Source organism: Brassica oleracea, chromosome C7, assembly GCF_000695525.1.
Source record: "Brassica oleracea var. oleracea cultivar TO1000 chromosome C7, BOL, whole genome shotgun sequence".
Lineage (NCBI taxonomy): Eukaryota > Viridiplantae > Streptophyta > Magnoliopsida > Brassicales > Brassicaceae > Brassica > Brassica oleracea.
Window position 1 is genome coordinate 2,160,387 of NC_027754.1, and position 16,688 is coordinate 2,177,074.

The following is a 16,688-nucleotide window of genomic DNA, read 5'->3' on the forward strand; positions in this document are numbered from 1 at the left end:
ACCAGACGAAAGCGCACAAGCAGTTAGATCTCTTGGTTCACTCTTGAACTACGTTCGGGTTGTCCTCGAAAGGGGTACGTAGGCAGCCTTTCATAAGGTTCAGTCCGAAATCAATCAAAACCATTTTCGTATCTTTTATGTCTTCTGTTATCGAGCTGCGACTCAACTAGGTTTAAGGTTTTAGGTCGCTAGAACTAGGTAATTCGCTGACAGCTCTTGCGGCTGAAGCTTTTATAATCTCTTGTAATGATCGCAACGCTCTTACGCGGATTCGAAATAAGATCTACCTTTTCTATAAATTTGTTTTGTTATATTTTCATATTTTCCGCATTTATTTGGTCACTTATCGTTAGCTCTCGCAAAGAATCCAGGACCTCGGGGAAAGTTAGGGTTTCTTGACTTTCCTCCGATTACGGAAATCGACGGTGTGAATTTCGGTTCCCACACATGGTATCAGAGCAATAAAAATTTTGAGACCTAAAGCCTGTTGTTTTTCGAAGTTCGAAAACAACTGTTTGTCAAAAGTATTACCTCATGTCCTGTTCTTGGTAAGAACAGAAGTCTTAAGTCATGGTCGGCGGAGAAGATTCGTCTGCTGTTAAAAGTTCTACAAGTCAAAGAGAGAATGTCGTCAAAATGCCTACTCTATACTCGTTGTTCGCGTTCGACAATCCATTAGCTTTAATCACTTATGTGATCTTTACGGATTAAAACTACAATGAGTGGTCTCTGGAGCTGGTTAACGCACTAAGAGCCAAACACAAGCTAGGGTTTATTGACGGAAAAATACCAAAACCAGTTGTCAGTGATCCCAACTTCGAGCTCTGGTCATCAGTAAATTATATGATTGTTGGCTGGATTCATACGTCTATCGAAACTCGAGTTACGTCAACAGTTACATTCATCCCTGATTCTCACAAGCTGTGGGAAAATCTGAAGAAACGGTTTTGGGTTGGTAACAAGGTTCGGATTAATCATCTTAAAGAATAGCTCGTGTGGGAACCAAAATTTGCACTGTTTATTTCCGTTGATTTAGGAAAGATAGGAAACCCTAAATTTCCCAGAGGTTCCAGATATCTGCTAAACCACACGCCATGCAATCAGAAACACGAAAATACAAACGAAAAATATGAGAATCAAAAAGAGAACAAGAAGTGTTTTATTCTGAATCTGCGTATGAGCGTTACAACAAGGTAAGAGCCTTGGCCAGGAGAGTTGTCGGCGAGATCCCTAGTTCTAGCAACCTAAGCCTGCGGAAAACCTAGTTGAGTTGCAGTTTAATAACAAAAACGGAAAGTTGCCTAAATGCTCTGATTGCTAAGTTTTGCTCTGAGTAGAAAAATTGCCTTCCTCTGCATCTTCAACCTCGACATTCTTATATACTCCTACTAGAGGCGGTTTTCTCTTTCCCTTTCTGCCCTCGGTCAAGTTTATCGTTTCGCGGAAGTATTCCATTTTTCTTCGATCTTCCTGTTTATCTTCGGAAACTTCACATTTATCTTCCAAACTTCACATTTATCTTCCGAACTTCACATTTATCTTCTCCTGCGGAATAGAAGATAAACCGTCATAACGATTGGGTTCAATTTCATATAAAATCATAAGTGTGCTTCTAGCCGCGTGCTGGACCCTTTCGGGCCGTTTTCCGACTTAAGCATTTTTACAATTTATCAAAAGAGCGCTTCCGAAACGACGTTGATTCCGAAGAAAGTTTGAATTTCTCATATAGTGGGGGTAGTTCGAGGTGTTTAGTTAACCGTTGCCTTTTTATATGATCAATTCAAACTTCTTTCGAGAAAACGAGTTCTTGCGGTTTTTAAATAGTAAAATTCCAATGGTGACTCCGATCGAGATGAAACAAGAGCAGATTTGATCCAATCCCAAAGGAGAGAGCTACGAGGACAGGATGAAGGCAGGCTAATTGATACAACTCGCCGAATGGGCGAGTTGGACGATAGAGCTTTGTGGTTCTTTCGTTGTTTGGGATCCGTTTGTCTGAGGCCTGGAGTAACTTTTCTCGAAGACTTATCATGTGAATCCTTCTCGGAGTTGATACGAAACTTGATTTAGGGTTTTCCCGCGTTTCTTTTCTTTGGAGTTTTATATCTCTTTGTCAAAGAGGACATTTTCCGGGAAGTTTATGACATTGATTCCGTTGTAACCGATTTTGACCCCAACAGCTCGCGTGGTGTAAACAGAACGGGCAGTCAGTGATGGATTATTTTGGTCGCCTAGCTAAGATATGGGAGGAGCATGACATGTACAAACCTCTCCCAGATTGTACATGTAATGCGGCTGCTGATTATGAGAAAGAACGTGAAGAAGAAAATGTTCATCAATTCATCATGGGTCTCGATGAATCAAGGTTCGGTGGTGTCTGTCAAGGCATAATTGCTACTGATTCTTCGATTGATCTCAGAGAAGCATATGAAAAGGTGGTACGCGAGGAACAACGTCTCAACTATGCTAAAGATCGTGAAGCTCAGAGCAATGCTGTTGGTTTTGTTGCAAAGAAGGAATCATCGGAGTCAGCTAATTCCAGACAAAACCGTCGAGGAGTTCCTCAACGTGCTGACTATGGTCGTCGTGGTCATGAGAAAGTAAACTGTTGGCAGATGTTTGGGTTCCCGAACTGGTGGGAAGAAACACCACCGACTCGCAATGACAACAGAGGAGGTCGTGGTAGTGGTTCGTCTACCTCCTCAGACCGCAACATAAACAATGGAGCTCGTGCTAATAATGCTCATGCAATGTCGTCCAACTCATCCGCCATTCCAGCTTTCATCGAGGAACAACTGCGAGCGCCTACCCAAATAATCAATGAGAAAACCAAATCATCGGACAAGCTCACTGGTAAGAAATATGGAGATCTCATTCTAGACACATGAGCCTCTCACCACATGACGGTAGAGCTGTCGTTCTTAGAGAATGTCATGAGTATTCCGCCTTGTCCGTTCGGGTTTGCGGATGGGAACACATCATATGCATCTCATACTGGCATGTTACACTTGTCCAATAACATAACTCTGTTGAACGTGTTATTTGTTCCTAATCTAAAATGCTCGCTTATATCAGTCGCCAAGCTTCTACGTCAAACTAATTTATTCGCCCTTCTCACTGATACTTTGTGTGTTTTACAGGATCGTTTCACGAGGACGCTGATTGGAGCAGGTGAAGAGAGAGATGGGGTTTACTTCTTCAAAGATGTTATGGCTGCACGGGTTCAAGTCGCTGATAAGTTGCACACATCAGTTGATCAGTTTCTTTGGCACCAATGGCTTGGACATCCTTCGTTTTCTGACACTTGTTTTGAAGCTAAGCAGACTAGAGAAGTTTTCTATGAAAGTTTAAATAAAACTAAAGAGTGTTTTGAGCTTATTCATTGTGATGTCTGGGGACTATATCGAACTTATTCATCCTCAGAGGCTGTCTACTTCTGACTATTGTTGATGATTTCTGCAGAGCAGTCTGGACATATTTACTTCTAGAGAAATCAGAGGTTAAGACGGTTCTTCAAAACCTCTTCAAGATGACTACGAAACAGTTCTCCAAAGATGTAAACTGTTCGTAGTGATAATGGTACCAAATTCATGTGCTTATCTCGTTACTTTAGAGAGAATGGAATCATTCACCAAACTTCATGTGTAGCCACACCTCAACAAAATGGAAGGGTAGAACGGGAACACCGTCACATACTGAACGTTGCTCGATCATTACTCTTTCAGGGCCACCTTGATGCGCCCTAAGGAACGAACACTCGACCGGTAAGGAAAGATATGGACTCGATCCGAAAGGAAGGAGAACTGATGGGATGAATGACGACACAAGAAGTGCGGAATGACTCTTGATACTGCCAAGGGTGCTTGATTGTCGCCTGATATGACTCACAGGTCCGACAAGGAAGCAAACTCAATCTGTTGCCGGATATGAAACACCGGTCCAACAAGAAAGAGGCGTTTGTTTGGAGCTAACCACACCAAAGAAACTAAGAAGTGTTCTAAACAAAGAACAAAGAGTAAAGACTCAAATGTTGAAAGAAAATGGAATGATTTTATTATAAGAAGTGTTTACATATTTATACTACTTGAGGAATAGAAAAATACTTAAGAATGTATTAAAGACAAACTTAGTAAATCGAATCTGGAGGAGAAATTTAAAGACAATGTATTAAAACTCTTGGATCTCAGATCTGGTCAAAGAGACTCTTCGGCTAACGTCCAGGTTCGTCTGAACCAAGTGGTTCCTTCGCGGTAAGGAGCAGGACGGTCGCGGTGATCGGATGGGTCAGTACGGATGGTCTGATCAGCACGATAGGGAAATTATGATCAGCATGGATAGAATGATCAGATGGAATGGCACGGGATGCAGGACTGGCATGATCCGACATGAAAACCTCGGTTTGGTCGAGCTGGTAAACAAGAACGCCACCTTGGGCCGTGTCCATGAACCAAACAGGACGGTGCTCGATCCAGGACGTATCATACTCTCCCTCTTCAAAAGGATTTGTTCTCAAATCCATTTTACCTGAATCAAAAGAAAACGAATCAGACAAAAAGAATTTTAAAAACAAGTAAAATTCATTGAAGGATAAATTTGGAGAGAAACTTCCTTGGAGTTTTGAAATTGTTTTCCTCAAGTATTTCCAGTTCCATGTTCCAAGAACACAAGTGTTGTGTCGTCCTCCTCTGCTTGCTTCCATCTTTGGTTCATGGAGGATCGGTTTTTGGCTCAGGCCGCTTCTTTCTTGGGCTTGAATCTCCATTAGAAGTTTGGTACTCGCGGATAAACAGACTGAAGAACCTCCGGTTTGGAAAATTCATAACTGCTTCCTCCGTGAAGCTTTTCAAGTGATTCTAAGCCTCAGTGAATCCTTGGTGAGTTGGCTTTCTAGGTAATTGGATTCATGACAAAATACCTTCGGAATGTTGAGATATCATTTTTGCACTGAACCCCTGTCGTTGGCATCTCCAAGGTAACCGGTTTGGACCACAAAGCTTCTCCAAATCTCAGGCTGTTGGGCACGGTCAAAGCTTTCATTTCTCAGAAGCTGAACCTCTATTTCCTGGAGACTCAAAACAAACAAGTGCTCTTGAAGTTCAAAAGACAAAGGGGCAGGAGTTGTGCCGGGATCAAAGCAAAGATGGCTCTCCATAGCGTGGATGTGATGTTTGTTGCTTCTTCATCAAAGACTGGACCAGGTTCGTCCTCCTCATCAAAGATATGATCTATATATTCATCAAAAGATATCCTAGTGTCAAGATGTGGTCCTTGATGTGGTAAATCTAGTGGCTCTTCCTCAAAAACCTGTGGAGACAAAACAAGACTACTCAGATGCTCCGGTTGCAAAACGGTTAGTTCTACAATAGTCTGTTCATTATCATTCATAAACTCAGATTCAAGAGAAGGAAGATCACAATTTTTCTCACAAGAAAACAAGCTTTCAATTGGCTCTTCATCAGATTCATCAAAGATGGGTAAAGAATCTGAAAAATATTTATACTCTTCAACATGGGTTTCAGATTTACCTTTAGGTTTTTCACTGATGAACAATGATGGTTCAGCTACAGGTGCACGTGTGGATGTGCTCTTCTTATGGCTCTTGCTGATGTCTTTGAGCGCTTTCATAATTCCCTTCTCAAAGTTGTCACAGATTTCTTGGACATCAAACTGAAGTAATCGCCTTTTTGGATCAGCCACATCTCTGGTCATTTTGCTCATTATGTCTGGTCTTTCCTGCACACTAACAAACTCATCAAAATTATTCAAAGAATATTTAAATGGAAATTGAGAGACAGTTTGTCGTGGGGGTTTCTCCTTGCTACTTTTCCTTTGAAGACCAAACATTATAACCTGAAAATCTCAACACAAAAGTTAGGAATTAAAACCTCACACTCTTAAGTGTTTAATCTCACCCACTCAAGTGTTTCTCTCAGATTTTATGGTAATCACACAAGCTTATTCTCAATGTTCTATGAGAACAGATCAAGGAATCCCAAAGGGTATATCCAAGCAAACAAAAATATATATATATATATATTTTTTTTTTTGTAAGATAGATAGAAAAGAGAGAACTTTGGTTTTGAAGTCCGTTTTAACCACCTCAAAAGCTGGATTTCTCCTCAGCCAGCAGGCTTTCTCTTCTACCACCAATCCACAAATCAATCTCTTTGAAATCTCTTTTTTTTTTTTTGAATCATAGATCTTTCTTTTTTTTATTTTTATAATTTTTCTAGTGGATGGTAATGAGGGGCCGGGATTTAAGATAGAAAGAAGAAGAAGAAGTGTTTATGAAATGGAAGATGAGAAGATGAAGAGACAATACCGGAAGAGTGGCTCTGATACCACTTGATGCGCCCTAAGGAACGAACACTCGACCGGTAAGGAAAGATATGGACTCGATCCGAAAGGAAGGAGAACTGATGGGATGAATGACGACACAAGAGGTGCGGAATGACGACTGATACTGCCAAGGGTGCTTGATTGTCGCCTGATATGAGTCACAGGTCCGACAAGGAAGCAAACTCAATCTGTTGCCAGATATGACTCACCGGTCCAACAAGAAAGAGGTGTTTGTTTGGAGCCAACTACACTAAATAAACTAAGAAGTGTTCTAAACAAAGAACAAAGAGTAAAGACTCAAAAGTTGAAAGAAAGTGGAATGATTTTATTATGAGAAGTGTTTACATATTTATACTACTTGAGGAATAGAAAAAGACTTAAGAATGTATTAAAGACAAACTAGTAAATCGAATCTGGATGAGAAATTTAAAGACAATGTATTAAAACTCTTGGATCTCAGATCTGGTCAAAGAGACTCTTCGGCTAACGTCCAGGTTCGTCTGAACCAAGTGGTTCCTTCGCGGTAAGGAGCAGGACGGTCGCGGTGATCGGATGGGTCAGTACGGACGGTCTGATCAGCATGATCCAAAGGGAAATTATGATCAGCATGGACGGAATGATCAGATGGAATGACACGGGCAGTAGGACTGGCATGATTCGACATGAAAACCTCGGTTTGGTCGAGCTGGTAAACAAGAACGCCACCTTGGGCCGTGTCCATGAACCAAACAGGACGGTGCTCGATCCAGGGCGTATCAAATCTTCCAATCAAATTTTGGGTTGAGGCAATCATGACTACTGCTTATTTGATTAACCGAACTCCTTCAGCAGTTCTTTACCATCGGTCTCCTTACGAAGTTCTGTACAACGCTAAGCCTAGTTGTTCTCAGCTCCGAGTCTTTTGCAGTCTGTGTTTCGTTCACCATAGAGCTCGTGACAAGGATAAGTTTAGTAAGAGAAGTAGACAATCCTTGTTTGTTGGCTATCCATATGCTCAAAAAAGAATGGAGAGTTTATGATCTCGATAAACATGAATTCTTCATATCGCGTGATGTTGTGTTCCGAGAAACTGAGTTCCCATTCGCCTCTCCACCAGACACCAGATCGCCTACTCTTTCGTCTCCTTTGACTACTGTTGATTATGATTGGGATATCACTCACGACCTTACGTTTGTCGACAGGGGAGCTTGGTTTTGACTGAAGAACATGTAGTTGTTGAAAGTGGAAACTCACCTATCAAACCATTAGTTTCACCTTCTGTTAGGGCGGCGCTACCGGGAACAGTAGCAGAGTCTTCTCATGATTCTGCTGTTCCTCCTGATCCAGTTCTCCAATCTTACCGTCTCTTATACTACCTGAACCCGAGTCTACAACGGGTCGAGGTCAACGCTTACGTCAACCCTCAGTTAAACTAAAAGATTATGTGATGTACAATTCCATTAGTCTTGAAGACCCATCTCTCGCGCTTCACTGCTCTGTATCCTCGTCCTCTGAAATAGTCCAAGGTAAATCACTCTATCCCTTAACCGATTTTATCACTGACGAGAACTTTTCAGCATCGCACAAAGCGTTCCTTGCGGCCATTACTGCTGGAGTTGAACCACACTACTACTCACAAGCCGCTAAAGACAAAATATGGCGGGGTGCAATGAAACATAAAGTTCTTGCACACGAAGAGAGTGGTACATGGAACATAGAATCTCTTCCTCTAGGAAAGAAGGCAATTGGATGTCACAGGATATATAAGTATAAATACAACGCTGATGGCACTATCGAACGTCAAAAGGCAAGATTGGTTGCATATGGAAATAAACAGGTTGAGGGAGATGACTTCGCAGAGACGTTTGCTCCAGTTGTTAAGATGGGTACCATTCGTGCCCTCCTTGGTCTTGTTGCTGCAAAAGGTTGGGAAATCCACCAAATGGATGTCCACAATGCGTTCCTACACGGTGACCTTCATGAAGAAGTGTACATGAAGTTACCACCTGGGTTCACACATTCTGATCCTACTAAAGTATGTCATTTGCGTAAATCATTATATGGTCTCCGTCAAGCTCCTCGTTGCTGGTTTGAGAAGATGACAAATGCGTTAACGGAGTATGGTTTTGAGCAATCTTACTCTGACTATTCTCTGTTTTACTACACCAAAGACTCCAAGGAACTTCATGTCCTTATTTATGTTGATGATCTAGTACTGGCCAGTAATGATCTTGATCTCCTCACCAAATTTAAAGAGTATTTGGGTCAGTGCTTTAAAATGAACGATTTGGGTAAACTTAAATATTTTCTTGGCATAGAAGTGGCTCGGTCAGAGGAAGGTATTTTTCTTTTTCAGAGAAAGTATGTTTTGGACATCATCGCAGACACTGGTATGTTAGGATGCAAGCCTGTATCCATTCCGTTAGAACAGTATCATCAACTAGCTAATGACAAAGCTCCAGTTCTGGCTGATCCGAAGAAGTATCGACTGCTAGTCGGGCGTTTAGTGTATATGTCAATTACACTTCCGAATTTTTGTTACACTATCCATCTCCTCTCTCAGTTTATGCAAAAGCCACTTGAAGCACATTGGAATGCAGCTCTCTGTGTGGTTCGCTTTCTTAAAGGATGTCCTGGACAAGGTATACTACTTCGAGCTAATAGTGACCTTCAGATCTCTGTTTATGTCGATGCCGACTGGAGTACCTGTCCAGAGATTTGTCAATCCCTCAGTGCTTATATAGCACTTCTTGGAGGTTCGACGATTAATTAGAAAACTAAGAAACAAGACAATGTTTCCATGTCTTCCGCTGAAGCTGAATAGCGAGCGATGGCTGCAGCTACTAAAGAAGTTAAATGGATTATTCCGCTCATGGCTGATCTGGGACTCGAAGCTACCAAGCCTATTAAGTTCCACTGTGACAGTAAAGCTGCCATTCACATCGCCTCAAATCCAGTGTTTCATGAACGTACAAAGCATCTCGGACGAGATTGTCACAGCGTACGTGATGCGGTCAAAGCAGGTCTTATTTCTATGGTTCATGTCCGAACAAAAGATCAGCTCGCAAATATTCTCACCAAAACACTTGGTCATCTGCAGTTTGAAGCCTTATCGTCCAAGTTGGGAATTCATAATTTTCACTTGAGGGGGAGTATTAGGAAAGCGAATCCCATAGATAAGGATTACCTTTGTGTTTACATTTATTTACTTAGGAAATATGTTAGTATTCCTTTTATATTAGGGTTTCGACCTTATACAAGTTGTATATATTCTCGACTATGTTCATGAGGTCAATACAAGTTCATATTTTACAATGTCATCTCTACTTTAAAGTCAGCTCTGTATATACATTCTCTAATGTATATTACGTCAGAGTAAATAATAACGAGGATAGTTTATGTATTCAGTCAAAATGTTTAGTTTGAAATGTCAAGAATAGAGTTTCAATGTCACTAAACCCAGTCTACCATCTTCATGAGTATGATGTCAAAAAAAAATAATGATAATAATAATTTGAGTATACCTGTCAATTGGGCTGTCGTGTTTATTTGTGCATGTCCATATGAACATTTTTTGTTTGTCGATAAATAGAGATCATCTCCATTAAGGACTGAATCTACGCGTCCATTAAAAACATATAAGATCTTGATTGGCAGAGTAGATGATAAACCATTAGCATTATGCTATATAAGCAATATGTTGCAGAAATTGTATGTTTTTGTTAAATTATTTAATAGAATGACTGATAGAGCAATATGAATATTCTATTTAAAATTATTAAAAAAATTAATATATAACATATAATATATTTATTTCTAATGAATATATTTCTAATATGTATATATATTAATAAAAAATTAAAAAGATATATAATTTATTTATTTTATTTAATTATTTAGTAATTTTGTTTATATCAAAAAATATTATTTTAAAAATAATTTTTACAATTAAAATATATATTTTTAAAAATAATATTCTACATTTAAAAAATAATTTAATTTATATAATTAAATTATTTATATAATTAAATTAGATTTTAAATGTGAAATACTATTTTTAAAAAAATATATTTTTATTGTAAATTTATTTTAAAAATTAAAATTTTATCTTTTGGATATAAAAATAATTTTATGATATTATTAAATAAAATAAATGAATTAATTATATATTTTCCTTAATTTTATAAATTATAAATGCAAATACTCTTCTAAAAGCTTCATATGAGAGTAGGGCTGTTCAATATGGTAAAACCGAACCGTACCGAACCGAACCGAACCGAACCGAAATAGATAATATGGTTTGGATTTGGTATATACCATACAAACCGAATGGATATGATCTTAAAAAAACCGTAGGATTTGGATATGGTTCGGTATATAACCGATAAAACCGAATAAACCGAATAAAACCGATCAAAAAATTAAACATGTAAATATGTATATATTTTATAACAACGTATGAAAATCATAAGTTAATTTTTTTACTAATAACTATTACCATATTTTTTACAGTAACAAAATAGTCCTGATTTGTAAAATATTTGAACTATAATTAAATAACAATTCATCGCAAACATACTTCTTATTTTCTTAGTCTTCTTTTGATATTTTTGCTTTAATTTAGCATTGACTAAATTGAAATAAAGATTATAAATTTGATGATAACAATTAGTGGAAATCTTCATAATTTTTTTTATTTATAAACGAATAGAGTTTCGTGTTTAATAGAAGAAACATGACTTTGATGAACGCTAAATATGAAAGAATATAATAACTTATTTTTTGTGCTTCGTGCTTCTGTTTTATTTTTTGTTTTTTATTTTTATTATCAAAATCTTGAGCTTTCATTTTAATTATAGATTTGATTATTTTATTAGATGATAGAAACATTTTTTATTTTTGTTCTTTTATTTAAACTTATAATATTTTTTAACAAATGAATGTGTTGACAACAAGACTCTAAAATTCATATAATATGATCCCAAAATAAAGAATTATGTTTTTTGGTATAAAACCGAATAAACCGAAAACCGACGGTATATAAATCGAACCAAACCGAATTAAATATGGATTTAGAATGGTAGTTATATTTTACTAACCGAAATACAGAAAAACCAAAAAAACCGAACCGAAACCGAACCGATATCCGGATTGAACACCCCTATATGAGAGCAATGACCATAGAGCATTCGGAGAACATTAGCATTTAGTAAATGTTTTTCTAATAAATGTTGTTTAGATAATGTAGAGCATAATGCTAATGTTAATGCTCTATCAATCAAGGCCTAAGATATCTTAAAATTACAAAGCAAATTTGATACAATGTGTCATCCAAAATACAAAGAAAACATGCGACCATACAAATATGCTATAATTAATGAGTTTTATCGGAATTTTTTTTTTGTGGTTTTTGTAGGAAACAAGATTTTATGGGGAAAATGCTTTTACGGTTTTTGAGGGAAACTTGTTATTGTTTTGTGGTGTAGGTGGAAAAACTCGTTATTGCGAGAAATTCAATTTTGTGATTTTTTTGGAAAAACCCCATTTTGTGTTTTTGGTAGAAAAACTTGATTTTTACGGTTTCAACGAAAAAACTTAATTTGGCGAGAAAACTTATTTTTGTGCTTCTGGTGAGAAATTCAATTTTATGGTTTTTACGAGACAAAATGATTTTATTTTCTTTTGTGGGAAAATTCGCTTTTGGGATTTTGGCTGGAAACTTTTTGATTTTTTTGGTGGAAAACATGCTTTTGCGATTTTGGTGAGAAAACTTGATTTGAGGTTTTTTGTGGAAAATTGGATTTTATTTTTTTTGGTGAAAAAAGTTAATTTCTATAAAACTCTTATTTTCCCCAAATTTGATTTAATTTAAAATCTTATTTGTTTTAGATTATTGGATGGACCATCTCCGCATAGTCTAAACCCACTAACTCTCATGGTCTAATTTCATCATTAATGGGTGTGACTAGAATAGATTCATTTTTATTTTGACACGCACAGTCCACGTTTGGTTCACCCATTTAACAGCCTTACATATGAGAGAATGAGGTTTGATATATAGTTTTTAGGGAGTTCTCTCAAGCTATAATAAAAACAATGTTTAATTTCATCATGGTTCTCTCGAAAGGTAGCATCATACTAGTCACGATAAGCTAAAAACAGTTCAATTAGCATATCTGTTCACTAGAGATGAAGGCTAGGTTAGAAGTAAACTCTAGTTCATGTTCTTGTGTTGAATAAGGTAAACAGTGATACATTTAATATATATATATATATATATATTTGGAAGCCATGAAATAGTGAAGTTATGAATTCAAAAACAATAATCTGAATCTCTTTCACTACTCCCCACAATTGTTTCCCTGCTTGAGGACCAACCACCGTCAGAATTCTTAGATCAGCTTGCGAATTTGTGGCACCGTAGTAGAATCGTTACCAATGGCACGCTGTGCGCCTAAGGGCCTTACCAAATTCTGAGGAGTAGGAAAACTTCTATGAAAAAACAAAATTCTTCAAGATTTGGTTCAGTTGCAAATTAACCTCTGATTATCAGAGTAGTTTTGTGAAAACTTGAAAAAAGTAAAATACAAAAATAGTCCACTAATTTAAAAATTAAGATTTATTGAAAAAAATTCATTCGTTAATTTGTAATTACGAAAATAGCTTAAAAGAGATAAGTTTGCACTAGAAGACTTTATTAATTTCGATGAAGTTTTTTTTTTTTTTGAGAAATAAGATTAATTCCTTAGCTCTTGTAATTTCGATGAATTTTTTTTTTTTTTTTTTTTTTTTTAAATTTCGATGAAGTTTGCTACGTCTTTTAAATAAACTTGCATTTTCTCCGAACAGAAAATAATTTCTGCTTCATCATATTTTTTTATAGATACAGTGACATAACTGGTGTCTTTTCTATAATGGTACATGGTAAGAGATCTCTTAGGTTGATGTAGAGGTGCTTCATGCATGCAGTTCTGGATAATAGGTGATGTTAGAGTTCTCTGTAATGTGACTAAATGTTTATTTTATCTTGTAAGATAGTGTCTGGTTCATCTAATGTTTATGCTTTTAGTCCACAAAAAATGTTTTAAGCATAAAATCCTATCAATACTTTTCTTCTTCTTTTTTTTAACTACAAATCTATAATCAATATTTTTTTTGCATCGGAAAAAAAAAGTAAGTCTCTAAAAAAATATGCCCAAATAATTGTAGAATAATTCTGTTTCTGTAGAAGCGAAAAAGAAGAATATTTGCGATATTTTTACCTCTGAGCTTCTGCAAGAGATACTATCCCGCCTCAGTTTAAAATCCAACATACAAGCTTCTGCTGTCTGCAAGACATGGTGTGAAGCAGCTGTTTCTGTCAGAAAGTTACAGCGTCGCCCTTGGCTTTTTCATCAACTAAGAGGACTAGAAAACGGAAACTACATCCTTTTAGACCCAACACGGTCTCAAGCATATAAGTTTAGTTTCCCAGTGTTGGATATATATTATCTTATTCTAGGGATGGTTGGTTGCTTGTGAAAAAACACACGCCCTCTCGTATTTGGTATTCTTATTTAACCCATTTACTGGGAAACACATCTTCTTACCCAAGGTGTCGCTTACATTAGGCTATTGCTTAGCTTTCTCAGCCGCTCCTACATCAAGTAGTTGTTTAGTGATCTCTTGCAACTATACTAGTATCCCCTCATATGTTATGATCAATACTTGGCGGCCTGGAGAAACCGCATGGACCACCCATCGATTTAAGAACCAGTTACCTGGTGGCGGATTGAACAATTGTGTCGTCTCGAATGGTATGTTCTATTGTCTGAGTACCTGCGGCTACCTCGGGGTTTTCGATCCGCCTAGAGCAACCTGTAATATACTTCCAGTGAGACCATGTCTCGCCTTTCCTCAGGTAGATATCACTAGGAGAATGCTGATGACGGAGCATGAAGGGGACATCTTTGTTATGTTTACAAGTCGCGATAAGAACCCATCGGTGTTTAAACTAAACCTTAAACGCATGGCGTGGGAAAAGAAGAGTGAGCTTGGTGGCTTAACAGTATTTGCAAGTCAGCCTTCGTCTCTTACAAGAGCTAGTTTCTCGGTGAAGGAGAGGAACAGATTATACCCATCACGTAATGAGAATATTAGCTCTTGTCCCCCTTCAAGTAACTATTTTTCCAACCGCATTGCTTGGGTGTTTCCTCCTCACGACAACGTTAGTCTCTGACTTTATCCTTTATGGTTTGTCTTATAAAGGATTTTATTTAGGCTTTTTAAACGTTCGATCAAATAGAAAATAGGTGGTTTATAAGATTAACTTAGTTGCAACTTGCAAGTAATATTTATATTGTAGCTCGGACACTCACTGGAAACATGAACTGGATCAAGTTTCTATATATCCAGTGCACACTTTTAAAGCGTTAAGATACAAGTGTTTCAATCTGAATCCAATTCATTCTAGACACTTTTGCTTCTTTATAATTTATAGCTTTGATAACTGAGTGTATTTACATTTTACCTTAGTTCATGCTTAAGGGAAAACCATAGTGTGGGAAAGAAAGTTTGGGTTTAGAATGTTAGTGTGGGAAGAAACTGAAGATATTGAGGCTGTCAATAGGTTGGAATAATGTAACTGGATGGTTGTTATTGATCATTGTAAGAAACATGGCATTCAACGATAAATGTAAGGAGGTTTTAACCCTGTTTAAAAAACTACAAGTAATAGCAGTTCGTGATAGTATTTCTAGATAAAATCACCATTAAACAAATGCTTCACTACCAATCTACAAGAGTAGAGTGAAGCTACAAATAAATGTTATTTTGTGGTTTTCAATTTACTAAATCACTTCTCAAATAATGTAAATATATTTTGGTATTAAATTTGAAGTAACAGTAAAAATTAGAATTTGTTAAAATTTTAGATTGTAGAAAATTTTAAATTATAAATAAAAATATATTATTTAGGCCATCAGCAACGGTCAAAAATTACTTGAGTCTCTCTAACAAAAAAATATATTTTATTGCTTAATTATGTATTAATTTTGAAAATTAATTTTAGCTAGTAGAAAGGACACATGTAGATTTAATGTCAACATCGTCTCCTTATAAAGAAGCGGACCTTCCCTTTCTCTTCATTGTTGGTCTTCTCTCTCTTCCTCAATATATTTTTACAAATATTTTAGAGCTTTTTGCAAATATGACTCAAAACTTGAAGTCAAACACAAAATTAACTCATGTTTTTTTAGAACTTTGACTTGCCTCTTCCAACCCCAAAGTTCAGATTATTCACAAAAATGCCTTCACTTTTTTTTCGAAAATTCATATTTTACTCTATCACCCTCATCTTCTTCAAGTATTTACAATATTGTCATTGCCATCAATACACAAACCACCATGAACAATCAATTTGAAGCTCTTAATGCACCTAAAAATCGATTTACACTCTTTTTCTCAATTCTTATGAACTAAAAACAACATTTCTTTACTTTTTCTCCATATTCATCCAAAAAAACCCCAAGATTTTGATTCTAAATTTTTTATGGTTCACAGAGCCATTGAAGCTTATGATTCTTGGTGGGTCACTTTTGTTTGAGATTCTGGGTGCTTGGAAAAGACTTTTGTGTGCTAAACAATTTATCTCACTAGTTGAACTTAAAACTATGAAATTAGTTTTTTTTCCAGATTTGTTCGTCCAGACGACTTATATGGAAGTCTTCTGGTCAATGCAGAGGTTAGTTTTGCAATTGACTTTTAAATGTGTTTTTCTAGACGACTTACATGGAAGTCGTCCATCTTTGTTTGTTAAAAAAAATTTGAGACGACTTCCATGTAAGTCGTCTAGAAAAACACATTTAAAAGTCAATTGCAAAACTAACATCTGCATTGACCAGAAGACTTCTAGATAAGTCGTCTACAACCATTCTGGATGTAAGTCGTCTCAGGTTAGTTTTGCAATTGAAAAATAAAACAAAAAAAATTATTTTTGTCTAGACGACTTACACGAAAGTCATCCATCAGACAACTTACACGAAAGTAGTCCATGATTTTATTCTGAGATTCTGGTCAAACTTTGCTTATCTTGGACGACTTCCATGTAAGTCGTCGGGCGGACGACTTCCGTGTAAGTCGTCTAGAAAAAAATAATATTTTTTCTTTTATTTTTCAATTGCAAAATTAACGTGAGACGACTTACATGGAAGTCGTGTAGGTATAACAAAATATTGATTTTTTTAATTTTCTACTGGACGACTTATGTGTAAGTCGTCCAGGAAAAGTCAAATTTCTGACACAATCCGGTCAAATACAAAACTAACCCGTTTTCCCTAGACGACTTACATGGAAGTCGTCTTGAATTTTTTTTTAACAAACAAAGATGGACG

The 16,688-nt window shown here is 36.7% G+C and overlaps 1 pseudogene; it reads left to right on the plus strand.

Moving 5' to 3' along the window:
• Nucleotides 1–9,148: 9,148 nt before the first annotated feature.
• On the plus strand, nt 9,149–14,536 carry LOC106302343 (annotated as a pseudogene).
• Nucleotides 14,537–16,688: the final 2,152 nt, after the last annotated feature.